We start from the raw sequence: 16261 nt of genomic DNA, 5'->3' as shown, positions 1-16261 counted from the left end.
CACTGTGTTGTACACCTGAAACTAATATAATATTGTAAATCAACTATATTTTGATAAAAACAGGTCTGAATATTGACTGATTGAAGGTCATTTCTAAAATAATGCCAGAAAAAAACAAGCAAAGCCTTAAAATGGTAGTATAGCAAACTCTTTTGACCTGTCATGAAGGTTAAAAGAAACCAAAAACTGCCTCACCCAATTACAGGCACCATCATGGATGGCATATAACCATATATCTCATTACAAGTAAATTACCCCAGTCAATTCTTGGGTATTCTTCCACCTAAAGATGTAGTTTGAAAAATATCAATAGCTAAGCACTTTTGAATTTAAGAGAGAGTAAACTGACATATTAACTTTTTTATCCTGAAGCCAAAAAGCTGAACTATTACTATCCTAGAAAAGTGAGGTAAACACACTGAATTGAGGAAATAGTATGAAACCCAAGTATAGCGCCCCATAAGAATGTATGTACCAAACTAGACGGTTTGACTCCTTCTGTAGCATATTTAATGACATCTCAGAAGAGAGACCAGAGCCATGGTATTATAAAGACTGCATACCACTTCAACTGAGTTCTTATGCCATCCTTGCCATTCTATCCATCTACTGAAAATGAATAGAAAACAAAATATCTCTTAAACAGTAGCTAGAAGGGCAAAAGAAACTTGGTTCAGCTATACTAGGAAGAATCATGAGTGTACTCTCATTATTTCAGAAGAAATGTCTGAATAGAACTGCTCAATTATGAACGGTGTGAAAGAAAGCACCGTGGCAAATAAGCAAACATATCATAGCAAAACAAAACATGCAGGAAAGAGGAAGAAAGCAAGCAAGAAAGGAATGTGACTTTCAAAGGAAGGAATGTGAAACAAAACACACTTCAAAGCACAAGAAAATTCATCACGATGATCTTACCTTAAAGAATAACCTAGTGAGAACATGAATTCAAGAGCTCAAAGATAAGATGATGAGCAATAAAAATAGAGGAAAAGGGGACGTGTAGATTTAAGAAAATAAAAGAAGGCTATAAACATAATCACAGAAATAAGTAAATTAAAGAAGGCAAAGTAAAAAATAAACTTCACTAAAAATTGAAATACTGATGTAGAAGAAAAGTTTGAGATAATTTTAATAAATGCATAGGAGAGAGGCAAAAAAAATTTTTAAGCAATCACAGGATGGCTAATAGATATTGAAGACAAATAAAATCCAACATATGACTATACAACACTCCTTAAATAAGGAATCTGACCAAAGAAAAGCAGATGTATCTGTAAAGAAAAGAATGCTGCCTGCTATTCCAGTTCTACAAGAATCAAGCCACAAGACACTGCAGTCACCTACCTACTGACAAGTGCACCCTGAGGGGAATACACAATGAAGAAAAACAGGTCTTCTGTTCTTTGGATATACTGGTCCCTAGATAGTTAAGATACATATCGAAGGAAAACTTCAGTGACCCCAGATTCTTGCATCTCTACATACTTAGAAAAGCACTAAAATCATTAACTTGAGATGTCTGGTCTTTGTGATTAGGAGTAATCTTTTGATATTCGACTGCATGATTTTTTTCCCAGCAGAAAATTCATACACATCCTGGCACCTCCCTTACCTCTTTGGAATAGCTCCTCAGAGCTACCTGAGAGGCTGTCTCCCAGGCTATAGGCCTCAGTTAGGTCCCAGAATGAAACTTACCTTGCAACATTTACATTGTGCATTTTTCTTTCAGTCGACATAAAAAATTTTTCCTGAAATGAAGAATTCGCTGAATTTCTCTCTCTACACACATATGCGCACATGCACATGGATACACACACACACACACACACACACACACACACACACACACACTTACTTATTTAACGAGAATGGTATTCATCTAAACATATTGATGACTACTACCAGATGGTCAAATTTAGAATGATTTTAAAATATTTGTATCATTTTGATTTTTCTAAGGTAAACATGTTTCATCTTTATAAAAAATTAATTGATTTACCTAAAAAATTTGGTGATATAATAGACATTGTCTGTACTCCACCCATATCTGTCTAACCCTTTTGTGTGCTCCAGCTGACTCCCTACTACCATTATCCACATTTCTGTGCCCAAGTGCCATTTCCGCTCAACTGTGGAAGGCTACTGTAGCCCTTCTACACGTGGAAAATGATCCAGAGGTACTGAGAGATTAACGTCCACTCCCAGCAGCCCTAAAACCAGCCCCTTGAACTTCAGCAGGATCATTGCGACCTGTGTCTTTTTACCATTTTCCAGAGTCTTTCCAAGGGATGAATTCCAGTTACCCACCATAGAAATGGACTGACTAAAGTAGTCTTTCTTAGCTGCTTTCCCTTCTCCCACTATCCAGCTGCCCTGCTGGTGTCCCCTGCTCCACTCAAATAAACTATTTGCACTCAAATTATTGCCTTAGGATCTTCTTCTGAAAAAACACAAACTAATACATACATCATGTAAAAATAATAAAAATAAACATTAGAATTCCAAAAGTGTGACAAAATGATTCTGGGTAATGGTATAATTGTTATTTTATACTTTTTCTTCACTGCATGTTTTAATTTTTTTAATTGTGAAGAAAGATTATAAATAAAAAGTGAAGCAAAAGACACAGACTAAAAGTAAAACAATGAAGCAGACATTATCAGTGTAAAATAGCAACCAACCATATATACTATATAGTATATATAGTATATATATATAGTTATATACTATATAACTATATATATATAGTTATATAGTATATATATATACACACATATACATATGTGTGTGTGTGTATATACATATATACTATATATATATATATAGTTATATACTATAACTAAGTAACACTATCAATTATCAGCACATTCTGCCCCTTAACACCATTTCCTCTGTGCAAAATTAATTTTACATCACAGATCTAGAAGGCAAGGCTACCCATCACTGTACCTAGGTCTGTATCTTCTTCCCTATTTTCCTCTCTTCCCCTATCAACTGTTTTGATCCTGTTAATTTCTTGTTATTGTACTATATCTACCTCTGTGCTTATTAGTGCATTGTATATATCACTAAAAGTCTAGTTTTTAAAAAAGCAACCTACACAGAACCTTAACATATAAGAATAGCACAAGTTCATGAATACTATTTATTACAGTTCAATAATTTTATAAATTATATCCAGAAACATAATGGGGTTTATTCAAGGTCAATAGCTACTCAAAAGCAGTTAGAACTAAAACCAAACCAGGTCTCCTGAATTCTTGCCTAATGATTTCCAAAAGACCACTCCATTCCAAATCTCCTTCTAAACCTATTTCCCTATCCAGATGCCTGGTAGACAGTGATGTCAGGCAAACAGGCAAGAGGCAAAGAAAAGGTGATCAGAGGCAAAAGCAATAGATAGACCTTGAAAAGGTAAAGATCACAATGGCCTACTCAGGATTCAGCATGATTTACTGGTTTCTACTAGAGAGAGATGGGTGGGTCTGATGGACAGAATGGGAGTGTTTATGCAACAAGTAGCAAGTCTGAACAAGCTCAACTATCACGTGCATCCATGTCTGGCCAGTTTGTCTTCTAGGTTAAGGATTAATCACAGTCTTTGCTACAACTCTCTTCCTCTTTTGTCCCAGAAGTTCAAGGCTCTGCAGTTAAGAAAAATATACCATCTACGTTTTCAGATGTTTTGAAATAAAGTTCAAAGGACAAATACTTCTTCCACAATCCTAATGTCAATCTGAGGTTGGATTCTTCAGAGCAATTGCCTGCAAATTAAGGATAGCTCTCAGTGTTTCTGGAAGGACAAAGAAAGGCTAAAAGTTATCTCCCTTTAACAGACTAGTGTGTGTTTTGAATAGTGTACATTGATCGATTTTTTTTTTCTTCAGAAGAAACATAGAAAGAAGCAAAAATAAAATTATTTATTATATGCCATTTAAAGTCAAACAAGGTCACAAAAGTTTACATATGGACATTCACATCATAGTGGCATATTAATATTCTGTTACCTGTCACAGTCTTCTCAAGCTAAACTTTGAAATCAAAGTTCTCATGTCATGCATTCATGAATTGTGCTCACAAATTGTTGAGTTAGGTTGTGTATTATACATAATACAGGGCTACAGCATGAGCGGTTTAGAGACAAGTAAAACACTGTCGTAGCAGATAGAAGTTTATACTGTATTTGGTGAAGGCTATAATTAGCATAACAAAAACTAAAAATAGATGAATGCTTTTGAAAGATTAGCTTTATTTATAAGCTCAAACCTTCAAGTTGGAGTGAGCCACATGGTCTGATTGCCCTTTGTTTCCTTCCTGTTTCTCTTGAGTTTGTTTGAATGCTTTGTTTTAAAGTTCCAGTCTTGATTGGACTGTGTTGACAGAATTAAGGAAAAAAGTAAAAAATCTATCTTCAGACTGAGACGTTTAAAGGGAAAGGATCCCTGTTGAGGTCCCCACACTGCTGGCTGTAACCCATATGAAATTCTCCTGAGAGGAAGGTGAATGACTGCAAATCAGAGCTCAGAACTTCAGATCCATCTTCACACCCTACAGGTGAAGCCCTTCTTTCTTTACTCACCTTGAGAAATCTGGGTTTGCTTTTAATGAACCAACTCTAGATGTTTCTACTTGAAAAAAAACGCTTAGTGTGATTACAGAGCAAAAAACGACTACCTCTAACTAACTGGAGAGTCAAGTGAGGAAGGCTTTCAAAGGATTCAATGTGTGAGCTCAGAATTGAAGAAGAGTTTCCACAATGAGTATGTGAGACCGTCCAGTCTGAGCCGGCAGCACCAGCTAAGCCACAGGGGTATGCAAAAGACAATTGAGGAATACCTCATATTCCACTAAGGCTGACTGATGTTTCTAGCCTGGATAAATTGGTGAATAAAGTGCTATTAACTAGGACTGGAGTAAAGATGATGAATTTGATTTGGGGCATTACAAGTTGGGGAAAGTCCAGTGCTGTGTTGGAGCCAGCACGCACATCTTCTCCCAAGTCTGCATTCAATGATGTTAAGACAGTAGCTTGAAAGAGGTCATAATGAGAGTATTTACACTATAGAAATTAGCAAATGCTTATAAATAATTTATTTTGAGAGCCTTTACCAGCACATCACTGGTTGCAGTGATGGTGGGATATCTCTGCGAAGTGTACCAATCAGATGAGGAACTCAGGAGACAAGTCAGGGCCAGAGAGAGGGCCTTTGAACCACCTGAAAAAAGTATCTGAAGATGTAAAGAATTTTAGATATCTTGGGAGAGATTGCATTGTGGGAAGTTGAATAGAAACCAGACAGATCTTTGAGGAATATTTACTTAAAAGAGGTACATAGGGAAAGGTCCTGTAAAGGAGAAAGAAGACTTAGAGAAATAGAAGTAAACATTAGAATAGGGAAGCTTATCAGTGATTAAAGACCAAAGCGCTAGTGGAGCAGAACCAATAGCCATCATTCCCATCATCATCACCACCACCAGAGCAGCTCACAATTATTGAACTATTTATGCCGAGAAATGTACTATGTATTTTTCTGTATCATCTAATTTAAATCTCAATCGTAAGAAATAAATACTATTATCTTTATTTGACATAGGAGGAAACTGAGGCTGACAGTGTTTAAATAATCTATGCAAAATGAAATAGTTGTTAGACGGCATAGCCAAGACTCACACTAAGGTCTGTATCAGCCCAAACTTTGCTTTCAGAAGCCAATTTGAATGTATTTCGGAGATCATTCAATCATTACAGACCATCGAAAACTCACATAGCTTTACTTCCTGGCCATTTCTACCTTTGCTAATAAAAATCATGGTAGAAAAGTATAAAACAGAGAAGTAGCTGTATCTTGGCTTTTAGTTTGCAGTTCCAACCAAAAATAAATTAAAAACTTGGAAACAGAAGAGACTTAAATAAAATGAGCTTTTAGACTTTTCTGTGAACATTAATTATCCAGGATACATTTTCCCCAATTATCACAGCTAATTAAAAGTTTGGATATTATCCACGGCTTTATTTAAAGTACTCTTTTTTTATTCTTCATATGACTGGTTTTATAATATAATAGAAACTCTCAAGTAAGTCAGCTTAACTTAGTCTTCATGAATTTTAAGTGTGAAAACTTTAAAAACTTAAAGGAAAGGTTTTTAGTGACTAAATAGTTGAGGGAAGGAATTATTAGTCTTAATAAGTTATTTGGATGATTAGATATAGTGCTTCTTTTGGTAGCTGCGTGCTTTCTTAAAATCTTAATTTTTTTACGAAGTATATCTTATAAGATTTTTATTTTATTAGTATCAAAATTTAACTTCTTGCAAACTTTTTTTCCTTCATTTGTTGCTCATGTATTGGCCTCAGCTGTGTATAATATGAGGCAGAGCTGCAATAATATAAGGTGAGACTTTTATAGTTCTTACCTTGTAATGGGTACTATTCTAATGGTTTTACATATATTAACTAATTTGGTACAACATCTTTGAAAGGTAAGTACTTTTATTATGCTCATTTTACAGAGGGAAAAAACAGAGGCATAATTAGGCATGACCTGACCAAGATTTCATTGTTAATAATTAGAGGAGCAGGGATTCAAACTCAGGCAGCCTTCTTCCATATGATGTTCTCTTTACCACCATACAAGAGTCTTTTATAAAATCAAGACTACTATTATAATAGCTGGCATGTAGATAGTTAAATCTGATTTTACAATATATACATTAGGCCCAGGGCTTCCCTGGTGGCGCAGTGGTTAAGAATCCGCCTGCCAATTCAGGGGACACGGGTTCAATCCTGGTCTGGGAAGATCCCACATGCCCGCGCAGCAACTAAACTAGTGAGCCACAACCCCTGAGCCTGCGCTCTAGAGCCCGTGCTCTGCAACAAGGGAAGCTACGACAATGAGAAGCCTGCACACCGCAACAAAGAGTCGCCCCCGCTTGCTGCAACTAGAGAAAGCCCGTGCGCAGCAACGAAGACCCAACACAGACAAAAATAAAAACCAATTAATTAATTTAAAAAAATTAGCCCCACTTCTAATGAATTTTAATTTGTAAACAGCTGAAATCATAAATCAGAGGAACTGAAAGCTGATTTATCTAATCACGTTTCAACAAAGTAGACAAAATACCGTAGTAAGCATTTCAAGATGTGTCAATTGATGCATAATTCATTTACTTATTTAAAGCTAGTAAAATAGATTATGAAAGTCCAAAAATTGTTTCTGAATTTTTTGTAGAAATCTTAGAATATATTCCCTGTAATTTGCTACATAAGCATTATTACCCATGAACTCTCAACATGGAACTAAATCTACCTTGTTAGCGTAATTGCTCATCTTTGCTTTGATGGCATATTCACAGCTATCTATGTGCAGTCAACAAAAACTTTCAATTACATGTTGTGCTAATGGAAAAATACAGTTCACTTTACAGCAATTCTGTAAGTTCTTGTTTTCAGTCTTCACTTAACTATATTGCTAGAATTAAGGTAAGAAGTGAAAAGCCCAACTTCAGATCAAAATACTAAAGGTACAAGAATTCTAGTTTCTCCATTATTTAAATGAAAAACAGCCTTTTTCAGGCACCTGTATGTTTAACATTGTGTAGACCACATGTTAGGATGAGAGTAAAATGCGTTCACTTTTCCTTTGGATATGTGGGATTGGATAGATGCTGTCAACATTAGTCTTGTGGTAGAAGGTATGTGTTTTGAAATACAGCTGCTGAGACAATTACTCACTTTCACGTTATCTTAGCTGATCTATGGCACACAACCTGTCACACGACCATAATCACGAGAGAAAATTATCTTTTATTGAATAATGGTTGCTTGTGTAAAATATCTTACCCTTTTGTGAGTAATGACAACTGCACTTAATTGCTATAGCTAATGACTAGCTTCTCAACACCATCAAGGTTTCCTCTTCCTATTAATTATCTTCCATTTGCTGTCAAGTCCATCTTGCTTTTCTGAGCCACTGAGATTTGGGAGGTATGCATTTCAATCCTGACTCTACTAGAGGTTACTCAGTTGGCCTCTCTCGTGGTTTTCTGCACCTGCTTCCTTCCCTTTGAGTTCAAGATATCTCAGAGGAGGGTCATGCATCGACTCATTAAAAATTCTCTAACTGAAGGAGTTTCAATGGCTTTTTGGTAATTACAGCCTTGGGAAGTATATAAATTACAAGCATTTAGCCTTTTAAAACAACTAAATCACTGAACAAAATCAGCATTTATAAACTCAATAATACAGAGTGAGGTCTGGTAGAAAACTTTCCTTAGGTTCAGGAATCCACTGTGTAAAACTTCAAAATTCTGAGGTAGTACCAATCTTTTTATCTTACATTATTTTTCCCTGAAAACTTGGTTGTCAACAGTACCTTGTCTCAGTTTGTGACAAAGACTGAAATATCTTCTGAAAGACAGAAAGAGCTTTACCTCTTCCTGTCTCTGCTCATGAAGCTGGACAAATACATAGAACTTTATCTTACCATCTGGGTTCTGTTTTCTCTTTTAAATTACATTGTTGGTTTCTTCCTTCCACTACCAATTACACTAATGAAATCTAAATGGTGAACAGGAAAATTCTTGTGAAAGAGAATCACTCCAGGGATCTTGAAATCTACTAACACCAAGGTGAAGGGAGCCCTCATGATTCTCTGTGATATTTGAAACAATAGGCTTGATAGTTTATAACTCTTACCAGGCTTTTGCTTCAAGGAAACATACCAACAGTTTGTATCATGTAAGCAAGTCCATAGAAAAATTTAGGAGAATCCTATATGCATTTCTGATAACACTTCACAGACACTAAAGGTATTGTTGTATTATCACAAACATCTAAGATGTTAGCAAACAATGTGAAGTTGATACTTTTAGGAACTTTTCTAGTAGTAGCCTACTTGGGGAATGATGTTAAACCAGCAGGACTAAAAAAGTGCACAATATTCCAAAGCTGTAAGGGACAAACTAGACTACTTTAGTCATGGCCCCAAATCTTGGCTTTTTACTTCAACTTTCATACCTGCTTCTCTTGACTTTGGCACCTTTTTGGACGCCACTCCTGCCATTTTGGATATTGGTCCTCCTGCCAGTGACGACTTCCGCTGTCTCATCTTCACAGGCCAGCCATTGATTCTTCTGTGAAAATAAGGAAAGGATTTGGAAAATTTTCCTAGTGCTTCATGGACATTTCCAGATAAATGTCTCAAAAGAACCTTACATTCAACATGTTCCAAACTGCAGTTACTCTTTTTTCCTTCCAAACAAACCCCATCCTTCTGATTTCTGTATTTCTGACCATGCCCCCACCGTTCTCCCAGTTACTCAAACTTCTTTTTCCCTTCCTCCTCAGCATATCAAGTCATAGAGGTTCCACCTGAAGTTTCTCACATCCTTTTCAGCTTTTCCATCCCAAGCTCCATAGCCTCGTGATCAGTTTTCCAACCATTGGTTCTCACTATTTCATTAGATCTATGAACCACTTCCAGAAAAGATCCAATAATATTTTTTCCTTGGTGAGAAATCCTCCATGTTTCTTGTTGCATTCCAGGCACATAAATTCTCCTCGCTGGCATTCAAGATCATCCAAAATATATCTGGCATTTACTTATCATGTTCTACTTACTGATGTGGACTTTATACTCTTACCAAGCTCAACACCTTAATCTTCTTTGAACAGACCTGAACTTTGCTTTCTTGCTGCCTTTGCTGTTTTCTCACTGCGAAAACTGGTTTTTATAGTCCTTTCTGTCCAGAATAGCTCTCTCCAATAGAACTTTCTGTGAGAATGGAAATGCTCTGCAATTCTGTGCTGACCAATATGATAGCCAGAAGCACATGTGGTCACGGAACCCTTGGCATGTGGCTAGTGCAACTAAGGAACTGAATTCTTAATTTTATTTGACATTAACGAATTTAAATTTCAATTTTCACACGTGCTCATGGTTACGGGATAGTACGGGTCTGGATCCTGCTTCCATCCCTCAGAATTGTCTCCATCCTACAGTGCCCAGGGCAATCATCTATATTCTGATGCCTCTACTGATTTCCCTAGTTGGAATAATTCCTTCTTTAACCCTTACAATAATTTAGCTGTATCTTTTTACAACTTGTAACACTCAATAAGATATTCGGTTGGCCAAAAAGTTCATTCGGGGTTTTCCATAAGATATTATGTTAAAAAACTGAACGAACTTCTTTGCCAACCCAATAATAAGAAAAAAAAGTGATTAAACACCTGAATTCTGGATACACACTACCATACACTAGCTGTGTAGCTTTGGGCAATTCCCCTAGCTTCTCCAACCCTCAATTTCATCATTTGATAGTTGCTCCCTCAGCGAGTTGTTGTGAGGATTAAATAAGAAAAAACCAAGTGTAAGGCTTAGCTTTGTTTTAAGTTGTCTATGTGCAAATTACTGATTGATTCCTTAGAATTGTGAATCCTTACGAGATGCTGGATCACTTAGGATGCCACAACAAATAAGATACAGTCCCTGCCCATTCTTGAACTCACAGACTGCTGTGGGAATGTTTCATATCTTGTCTTTTCTTCTGGATTTGAACCATGAGGAGCAGAAATTGTATTTCTTTCTTCCTTTTTTTTTTTTTTTTCCTGGTATGCGGGCCTCTCACTGCTGTGGCCTCTCCCTGAAACAGCTTATCCACTGTTGTTCTCCCCTTTTACAGAAGATAAAACAGAGACCCAAACATATAAAGCAACCTGGTCAAAATATAGGCCATGTGTATTACTCCACTTCCTTCCAACTTTTAGAGGGTTTTGTTACAAGCGTTTTAACCACCCAACTGCTCATGGCGCTAAGATTCTGAATAATCTCTTTTTTTATTTCCTCTGTTTTCCATCTCTCATGAGCTTAGCCTCTGAATATACTTGACTATTACTCTTGAATTTTTTTTCCTGAGTAACGTTATATTCATCTTTGACAGGTACTAATATTTTTCACAATATATTTTTTTAATTCACTGCTTTGTCTCCAAGTTTACAGACAAAACTGTATCAGTTTGCTACTGCCACTATATGCTGCATAAGAAACCATCCCCAAACTCAGTGACCTACAGCAACAAGCATGTATTTCTTGTTCACACACCTTCAAGTTGATGGAATTTGGTTGATCTGGACTGTGTTGGCTGTGCTCGGTGCCAACTGTAGAATAGGTCCAGATCTACTCTATGGGTCTCTCATTCCTCTCGGGCTGGCTACCCAAGCATGTAATTTTCATGGCAAAAGTCGAAAGACTACATCCAAACTCACAAGCACATTTCAAACCTCTGCTAGTTTCATCTCACTAACACCCCATCAGCCAAAACAAGTCACATAGCCAAACCCATCATCAATAGTACAGGGAAGATATTCCTCCCGAAGAAGTGGGGGCATTGGGCAGTGAATGAACATTTGCTGAACAATCATTTAATTTTCCACACCAGTTCTGGAACTTCTCAAAACTTTACTGATACAACATTCTCTTCACCAGATATATTCAAATAATTTTCAGTGAATACTTGTCGGACATAAATAAGTACTTGTGTGCCAATACTATTCAATCCCTTGTTTCTGGAAATCTCCTTCCTGTGAAGATTTTGTGATCGAAGAACTCAATAACAATCTCTTTGTATTTCCTTCTAGATGGATTGGATATACAGAATTGGGTGAAAAATAATGAACACTGGAACCAGTTTAAATTCACTGTTGGGGAGAATTTTACAAGCAGGGTTTAAATTAGCCATTAGGAAAAACAGGAATGATTGTTGCACACTCCTTCCCAGAGTAGAGATTTTAAGTGTGAAAGAGGAATGGCCTTGCCCGGGGAAGCTGGTAGTTTGCAAGCCCAGGAAAATCACACTGTCAATATCCTTTGTGAACAGACGCCTGCCTAGCTCACACCATACTCTGCCTTATGATTTTTCTCCAGTTATTTCAAATGCATGTGTAATTAGGTACCCATTCTATAACTGCTGAATATTTAGGTTCAGATTTTCACTATAATAAATAACGATGTGACGAACATCTTTGCATATATATATTGTCTGTATCACAGATTGTCTTTTAGGCTAGCTCAGGGAAAGGATTATTGGATGACAGGATGTAATTTTTTATAAGGCATTTGACACATTGCTGGGGAGGCTCTTTATGCAAGGTTTTTTTGTTGTTTTGACTTGGCTTTTTACACTGTAGAAAGGGAATGTAACCTATATAAATTATCTTTTCCTATGTGGCCTACCATAGACGTGTTGACCTATTTCTATATTTAACTGACACTGATGCTTATCGTCAATCTTTCATAGCATACTTTCTCATAAAGTCTTACATTTTGGTCATCTTTCAGTTGGCTACACATATTTTCAAGTAATTTTCTTTGCAGTAGTACCAGTGAGTGAAATGTTTTTCGAATCTTTGCATATTTGGAAATCTCTCCTGGTACCCTACATAAACAAGAACTGTGCTAGGTACAGCCCCTTCCTTCATGACCATGTCCATGCTGCTCCATTCCTGTTGCCCTTCATTTTTAAAAAGAGAAAACTGAGGCCAGGATAGTTTCCTTCTTTTGCAGGTAACTTGCATTTTCTGTTTGGATGCTTTTAAGACGGTTTCCCCTTGTTATTCAAAAATTCCTCTGACAGTCTACTAATCATTCCAGATATGAGGAGTCCTCTTGTTCCACTCTAGAAAGTGGCATCTAGTTATGTGTTTGGTTATTGCTACCATTTCAGCTGTTTTGATTTTTTTTCCACAGGAATAGCTGAAACACTTTGAGGCTATTCCCAATTCACAACCCACTCACAGTCAAGTCACAGCTGTGTACGAAGGGCCTGTAGCTACGACCCCAGGGGCTCTCTCCTCTCCTCAACTCTGAGATCTCGTACTCTGGTCTCCCTTCCCACACACTCATACCTGGCTTCTGCCTTTCTGCTCTGGCCCATATGACCTATGCTTCAGTGATGCAGGCTGCCCCACATTCTGCTGGGGGTCCCCTTGTTCTCCATCTTATTCTTGGTTCCAGTGCCCAACTCTAGCTGAAAGCAGGCCCTCCAGAGGCAAAGCCAAGTCTACTGCCTCATATCCTTTTTATGCAGGACAAGAATTCAGACACTCCTAAGAGCCAAATTTCTTAAATAAATGTTGTTTTTTTCCTTTGTGAAGGAAATAGAATCAGTAGTTTTTTGTTGTTGTTGTTGTTGTTTTGCGGTACGCGGGCCTCTCACTGTTGTGGCCTCTCCCGTTGCAGAGCACAGGCTCCGGACACACAGGCTCAGCGGCCACGGCTCACAGGCCCAGCCGCTCCACGGCATGTGGGATCTTCCCGGACCGGGGCACGACCCCGTGTCCCCTGCATCGGCAGGCGGACTCTCAACCACTGCGCCACCAGGGAAGCCCGAATCAGTAGTTTTTAATTGTCTTGTGTACGTAACCTTTCCACAGAAATTTCCAAAATGTTTTGAAAAAATAATTCAGGGAAACAGTTGGGTTTTTTTTTTTAAATCAGTTGAATTCAAACAACCAATTTTATTTGCTAAACTTATTTCAAATGATCCATCTAAATACTTACTTTTCAAACTGCTTTCAATATAGCGTGACTGGCAAAAGGAATCTAGCAACTACTCTAACTCAACAGCATGTCTACTCACTAATTACTCAAAAAAACCCACAAACATGTCTCTTTAGTTACCACCAACCCAGTAATTACTTAAGCAATCTACTAATACATAAAACATGGATGAATCTCAGAAATGCTATGCTGAGAAAAAGAAGCCAGGCTAACTAAAGAAGAATCTTCGGGCATGGTAGCCATGCCTCAGTTTTGTTTTCAAAGCTCTCCATCCACTGCACAGCCGAGACAAGAACTGTGGGCGCAGGAGAATATACTGAGCCATGTGGCATTTGATAATGAGGCCATGGGGCAAGGGGAGGCAGTGAAAGCGTGGACACTCTAGGCAGATGAAACTGTGTGTGCAAAGGCATGAGGCATGGAACTGAGGAAAATGCATTGGAGGGATTACAGATTCAGTCAGTGGATTACACCGTACATTTCTGGAGAGGTAAAGTGGACAGATGCAGTTATACAGGACCAGTAGAATTTGGGTACATCTTTGTTTCTATGCTAAGAAGCTTGGCTTTTATCCCCGAGTGTCCACTGAAATTCATAATCTGGTTGCTGGGAGTTACCAAATTAAATTTGCATGTGAAAAGGAGCATTTTGTTAGCAGCTTGGAGAATGAACTAGAGAGGAAGGCAGGCAAGAGTGGTAGCAGGGAGAACAGTTAGCATTCCACCCCAAAAAAGATGACGAGGCCATGTTCAAAGGAACGGATCAGAAAGAAGCACGATAGATATTTAGGAGGTTAAATGGGCAGGGTTTGGAAAGTGGCAGCTGTGAAAATGCATCTCTCAAATCTCCTGCAGCGTGTGGAGTATAATTGACCGATGGCCCCAGCATCCATCCTGCTAGGTCCACCACTTCATTCATGACAAGGTCATGCTTCGCATGAACTGCTCCCAGCCAACGACTGAGCACGGCTGGGGCAGCAGAGCAGGCCATTCCTATAGGATGCAAGACTCCTGTAGGATACAGAATGCCTCTAAGGAGAGACTCTGTCTTGAGCACTCTCCTCTCCTGCTTGGAACTTTCTTGTCTTCCTACTCATTCTTCCTTCCCCTTCTCCTCAGAGAGGAGAGATCTGCTTTGCAGTCTAAAGGCTCTTCATATAAACTCTTGTTCCCTTCCCTCATCCTTCACAGGCACTTCCCCCAATAATCTCTTGAACATCTCATCCTGTCTTGGCATCTGCTTCCTGGTGGATTCACAGTAACATAGTACTAATTAAATGTGGAGAAATGGGAAAAGGAAGGTTCTAAGAGGATTCTTAGGTCAATGGCTACAAAAAATAAATCAATTCTGGTGACAATTACAAGGACTATGATGAGAGTCTGGGAAAAACCAGGTCAATTTTGTACATGTTGTCTTTTCAGGATTCTAGGACATTTAGGTACAGATTTTCCACAGGGAACTGCATACTATGAATCAAGAATTCAGAAGAGAGGTCAGAGACACAGGTATAGATTTGAGAGTTATCATACATTGGTGGTAGTCTGTGCTGTGGTCATGAGTGAGAACAACAAGGATTTGGGTTAGTATGAGGAGTAACTGTAAAACTGGGAAAAATCATGGAGGATACAATGAAGGAGGCTGAGAAATGGCTAGAAAAATGACAAAAACATGTGTACACACATGAAATTCTCTATATAAAACAATGGAGGAGGGGCTTCCCTGGTGGCACAGTGGTTAAGAATCTGGTTCGAGCCCTGGTCCGGGAAGATCCCACATGCCGCGGAGCAACTAAGCCCATGTGCCACAACTGCTGAGCCTGCGCTCTAGGCCCCGTGAGCCACAACTACTGAGCTCACGTGCCACAACTACTGGAGCCCGAGTGCCTAGAGCCCATGCTCCGCAACAAGAGAAGCCACTGCGATGAGAAGCCCGCACACCGCAACGAAGAGTAGCCCCCGCTCACCACAGCTAGAGGAAGCCCGTGTGCAGCAAGGAAGACTGTGCAGCCATAAACAAACAAACAAACAAACAAATAAATAAATAAAAAGGAGTACATTAAAACAATGGAGGAGGGCTTCCCTGGTGGCACAGTGGTTGAGAGTCTGCCTGCCGATGCAGGGGGCGCGGGTTCGTGCCCCGGTCCGGGAAGATCCCACATGCCGCGGAGCGGCTGGGCCCGTGAGCCATGGCCGCTGGGCCTGCGCATCTGGAGCCTGTGCTCCGCAACGGGAGAGGCCACAACAGTGAGAGGCCCGTGTACCGCAAAAACAACAACAACAACAACAAAAAAAAAAACAATGGAGGAAAAAGTGTGAGTGAAGATCAGTCCAATACTCCTTAGGAACAAGTACATTAGAAAATAAAATGATTCTCCTGGCATCAAGTGAACTTAACATACTTAAGTAGGGGTTGTTAATTAGAGCGATTATGGAAAACGCCCAAGCGTAAAATGCTTTAGAGGGAATGGGAAGTAAAGATGCTGGATGAGAGCATTTGAAAAGCTAGGGTGTGAAGGCATGAGAAGAGGTGGGGGTAATAGTTGGAGGATCTAGAGAGGCATTTCTGGTGGGTTTGTTTGTTTTTTTTCTTTTGAGATAGAAGAGACTTAAATGGATTAACAGGCAAGAAGCAAGGATGCAGAACTAATTCAGAATGAGAGGATGGAAATAAATGATTTGGAAATGTCCTAGACAGTGTGG

General features: G+C 38.7%; 1 long non-coding RNA gene across 5 annotated transcripts in view; it reads right to left on the bottom strand.

The window, feature by feature from the left end:
- LOC137224680 (uncharacterized) overlaps positions 1–16261 on the bottom strand; it is a 307310-nt gene that overhangs the window by 119652 nt on the left and 171397 nt on the right. For all 5 annotated transcript variants that reach the window (XR_010943431.1, XR_010943430.1, XR_010943429.1 and 2 more), the window contains exon 3: positions 9020–9135. This is a non-coding gene — a long non-coding RNA (uncharacterized lncRNA). The remainder of the gene's footprint in view (positions 1–9019; positions 9136–16261) is intronic.

This window comes from Pseudorca crassidens, chromosome 5 (assembly GCF_039906515.1).
Source record: "Pseudorca crassidens isolate mPseCra1 chromosome 5, mPseCra1.hap1, whole genome shotgun sequence".
In the NCBI taxonomy this organism is placed as follows: Eukaryota; Metazoa; Chordata; class Mammalia; order Artiodactyla; family Delphinidae; genus Pseudorca; species Pseudorca crassidens.
The sequence above is the reverse complement of the archived record's forward strand: the minus strand, read 5'-3'. Positions and strand labels throughout refer to the sequence as shown.